This window comes from Daktulosphaira vitifoliae, unplaced genomic scaffold (genome assembly GCF_025091365.1).
Source record: "Daktulosphaira vitifoliae isolate Bord-2020 unplaced genomic scaffold, ASM2509136v1 Scaffold_3, whole genome shotgun sequence".
Lineage (NCBI taxonomy): Eukaryota > Metazoa > Arthropoda > Insecta > Hemiptera > Phylloxeridae > Daktulosphaira > Daktulosphaira vitifoliae.
In genome coordinates, this window is record NW_026099574.1 from 13,024,133 (window position 1) to 13,029,093 (window position 4,961).

Below are 4,961 nucleotides of genomic sequence, written 5' to 3' on the forward strand. Positions count from 1 at the left end.
GGGGTTGGGGGGGGGGGGGGGGGGAAAAGCGATCCAATAAACTAATTACTAGGAAATTCTTCGCAACTGCCGTTGTTACTACTTCATTAATAGTTGTCATAGTAAAAGGCGTTTCATAACTACAAATATTGTTCGGGTGCATCAAGGTCGTGTTCGCGATCACATGTGATGTGGGCGCCGCACAGTATAAGAAGAACAAAAACATGCGGGACGCGCGAAGAGGCAGATAAATTATAATAATTTTATAATGTAGATCAGCTATCAGCCGAAACTCGCGTAATTATAAATGGAATGCCGGAGATTAAAAAAGGCATTTGCTACGGAACAATGCATAGTGCATTTGTCTCTGTCGGGAATGGCTTAGACGAAATAATCTAACGCGTTTCAAAATTGAACTATTATTTTCAGAAACAACATTAATTAGAACGACAATAAACAATTAAAGTCACAATAATAGTAGACTGTTGAGAAGACGACCGCACCCCGAGGTCGTTTTCACGAATAGTCCGCACATACTAGTAGAGCTCTGTGCGGACCATAACGAATTCGTACAACACAACAACAGCGTTTCTTGAAAAGAATTCAGTTTTCCTACGGTGAATTTTTAACCGGAGAATCTGCTCATGAAAACACCAACAGTATAAAACAGATGGTGGACGCCGAATGACAGACGTTAGGCCGTTTATTACACGTTAGCGTAGTCAGTACTGCTAAAGTACTAAAACGCGGTCCGTCGATTTACTTTTTTCACTGTAAATTTTACAAGTCAGCAAGAGACTTTTATAAGTTTTTTTTTTTTTTCTATATACGCACGCACCCCGTTATTGACAATAATTTACAGTGTTGCCCCGAGTACAGATCAGAAGCTTTTTGGGAAAGGCGTCGTTGAATTACATCGATCGCAAATGAAACGTTAAAAGAAAAAATACATTTACAACATTATTTTAAAAGAGAGCGACAATGGTGTCCAATGCTTTAGTGGAAAATCAATGTTATGAGATAACTAAATAGTATGTTAGTTTGTGTGTGTTTTAATGACATTTTCTCATCGACATCGTTGCCACCGCCTTCGTGTGTCTGTTTCCTCGACAAACCAACAGATGTGAGCGGAGCCGCCCCTGTGCTCATCGCCGTCATACACACAACAACACTACACAGACAGGATAAATAAATTACTATATACGGCCCCCCGACATGTGTTCTATCGGTCGACCTCCTCGACCGTAAACGGATAAATAGAGAAATAGTTTGAATGAGACACGCTCTTAAAATAGAGAAAAACAATAACACGAATAACTAATATTACAAACGTATATCGCCAACTGAACTCGTACACAATCTATAAATTATAGAATAATGATTTCCTTCGATATTTAACACCTTTGAGACAAACGTATTTTCAAATCCTTGATATAATAATTTGTTTAGTTGACGATGAAAAATTACATACAAGTGATAGTATGATGCGTCCAATTCTATATAAACAATTAATATTGAAAAACAGAAATTTTTGTTCATAAATAATATTAAATAAATCACGAAAGTTATTATTTTCAAACTATAAACAGACAAATAATACAAAGTCAGTTCGGACAGAATTAACAGTAATTGATATTGCATTTCATTGGTAATGTGCTTTTGTTAAATTGATCAACAAGAGGAAGACCTACGGTTCGTTTTTCAACCAATAAATGTAACATTACACTTCATTGTTGACGTTACCAATGAGGAAATTCCTCATAAAATAGCAACAAAGCTTTTAAAAAGAACACAATGCCGAAGATTCATTCTGACAATTCACGACATGGTGGTAATGGTTTGTAAAAAGATTCAATAAATATGGTTTTCCTTGCACGTCTCGTTCTTCAACGACGTTTATATATTATTATATCAAAGATTTTGTACATAAACGGATTAACAATTAGTAAAACGTAAACAACATTTCCTACCGAATAATTACCAAATCAACGAAGGTGACTTGAGATAATAAAAAAAGGTACGCACGATCAGCCAACGAACGATAGTAATCAAAACTATTATAATATTACACGGCAACAATAAATTTTACTAATAGCGTTTGTCAAGCACGCAGCAGCACTACGTGCATTTTAAGCGACGTGTTTAATAATTAAGTGGAAATGATGGGAAAATACAATGTCCTTCATGGGGCGATAATTTTTATGATGGAAATTAACCGAATGAAAACCGTACATCAAGTGATTTTTTTAGTATAGACTTTGGTGGATTACCGTAAGTCGTCGTTGCTGTTACATTGAACGCGTCTACGGAATGTTTTTGGAATAAACACAAGTTAGAATATCCGGCATGGAACACGTGTTCAAAGAAATTATAATAACCTGGCTCTGGTCCATCACTCCCTAAACGCAGTTAGCAATTCTTTACAATGGACATCAACCAACATCAAGCAAGTGTTGTGTTGTGCAAGTCCAAACGAGTAATAAATTCGCTGATTACCGACGTACATAAAAAATAACAAATCAAACAATCACCAATGGATAATTGAACACATTAATGAGTGTACATTACACATTGAATTTTCGTGCCAAGTACAAAACACAGACGTTTAATTGTCGTGGACAACCTACCTGAAGTATTTAATCTGATTCGGAAAACAATTATGATTAATGCGAATACGACAAACTTTAAAATTGAAACTTGTGCGAGTCATTGAATTTTGTTAACAACTTACGACATCAAAGCCAAAAACATGAAGCTAAGAAAGTAACATTAGTCGTAAAGCAGATCAAATGTTAACTTTAACCAAAAGCAGTTTATTCGGCGGCACTCGGTTTATCATGCACTCGAAAATATAACCGAAAATCTCTTAAGAACTGACTAAGAAACTGACGTCAGGAAATCAAAACTTTGAAGAAACTTCAAACAAAGTTAAATGATAAAACAAACGCCTTATGTAAAATTCACCACATGGAAATCGACAACACCATTAATTAGACCAGCCACAGTACTTAATTACTACAATGACACGGTCTTTACTTAATGTCATCAGTGATACAATTAACTTTAACAACAGTGTTTTTTTATTGTCATTTCGGTGTTACGTTGGACGAGTGTATTTTTCATTTTTCACGTAACATTGCGTGTGATAACCAAGTCGCACGTTTCCATTATGCAAACTACGGACGTAATGATAAAGAAAACGCCCTACCGACATTTCCCTTGCACCAGCAAGGGAGAGAAACGTCCCGAGAAACGCTGAAAATTGATTAATGCCATAGCAACTACACTATAAAATGTCGCCGGTTAATGTTTTTTAATTAATAATAACTACCCAAAATTAAACTGCCCACTAGACCAATTGTTACGCCGTTCGTGCTCGAAAAATTCGATATTGTATATTTTGTAACCTAAAACTGACCCCGTCACTGTACACCAGTATAGTTAATTAACATTTCACATTTGTGGATTGTATTACCTGTTCGAATTGGTGAATGTACACCGTTTTTACCCTAATAACGATGGTTTAGTAGAATATTTGGAAAGTCATAAAAATCCATAATCGTTGTAGTAATTACGAATGTAAATGTTTAAATTGTTAATGCATTCAGACAATACATGTATATTATTTGCCTTGCTGGAATGTGATCGTTAATTACAGTGATTTGTGTACAAAAAAAAAAAACAATAGAATAAATTACGTAAAACACTAGTGAAGAAAATTAAGTGTAATTTTTGTTGGTTTAGTGTAAAAAACGACAGTTCATATCATTGCGGTGGCGGCAATTTTAAAGTCAATAAAAGTTTTTCTTTCGTACATAGACATGACATAGATGAGAGAGAGGCGTATTTCGTAAAACTAGTACGGTACGAGAGACAACTTGATAGTAGTACTAAAAAATAGCAGTAAACTCGTGTGTAACGAAACTCGTTTGACACTAAGGTAATTTTTTCTAGTGCGATAATTAACTTTTGTACCACAATCACCCCAAGGAGGAATAATAATAATAGTGGAATGGCGCATAGATTAATATTGTTTTAACAATAAAAGACTAGATAAGACGAAATATCGAACGTATTTCTTACATGTGCGAGTTTACGATAGAAAACATGTATGCGTAATTCACATCATCATTGGTAAGGTCAATGTAAAGTACGTCGGTCATTTTTTTGGTCAAACCGCGGTAACTCTTGAGAAATGATTTGGGCGCGTCTCGTATGTTTCGGTGTTAAGAGTGAGACACATTAGCTTTCTGCGCGGCGGTTAAAAATTAAACACCTACCCAAAGCAAACGATATCAAACGTAGCAAATAAGAAATAGTAACGAAGATATGTGATACATGTTAATATGATGATTTATATCAGCTGTCCATTTGATGAAAATTAGTCATCCTACCGCTATCTTATGACAAAAACAATGATAACCTTTGTAATTATATGATAAGGTACTCACAGGATAGTAAAGCCCCTGATGGGGAATCAAATACGGCGTTGCAGCCCACAGCTTGAGGCCGTTATAATACCCGTGTTTATCACAAATGTAAAAGAGCGTACGGCCGACGGTTTAACATGCTACGGGACTACGTACGTATCGATGTGTGCGTTTGGTAGTCTTTTGAAATTAAAAAAAAAAACAACCGAAATAAAACACTGGCGCGCACAAAGACAATGAACTATTGGCGAGCACTAACGTCGGTAACGAAAATAAATTTAATAATAAATATTTGAACTACTATGATTACGTTACTTAGGACACGATTCGACTGGTCGAACGAGTAAAAATTTGGTCAATTTTCCTATTAGGATAAAACTAAAAACATTAGTAAACGAAAATTGCAATGAACTTCACCGACTTAACTATAAATATTATTTGTGCGAACAGGCAACGACAAAATGAAAAATATATCGAAAAATACAAAGAAAAACAATAATTATTTTAGCGAACGTACACAACAAGCCATACGCCCAATGGCACAAACACAAT

General features: G+C 35.3%; 1 protein-coding gene across 9 annotated transcripts in view; it reads right to left on the minus strand.

Moving 5' to 3' along the window:
• The window catches only part of LOC126902313 (RNA binding protein fox-1 homolog 3-like), a 30,866-nt gene that overhangs the window by 18,985 nt on the left and 6,920 nt on the right, over positions 1 to 4,961 (minus strand). The window contains exon 1 of one of the 9 annotated variants that reach the window (XM_050679439.1): positions 4,431 to 4,958. The exons of the other annotated variants lie outside the window; for them this stretch is intronic. The gene's annotated coding sequence lies outside the window, so the exon portion shown is untranslated. Of the gene's footprint in view, positions 1 to 4,430; positions 4,959 to 4,961 lie in introns of those variants that run through there. 9 annotated transcript variants of the gene reach the window in all.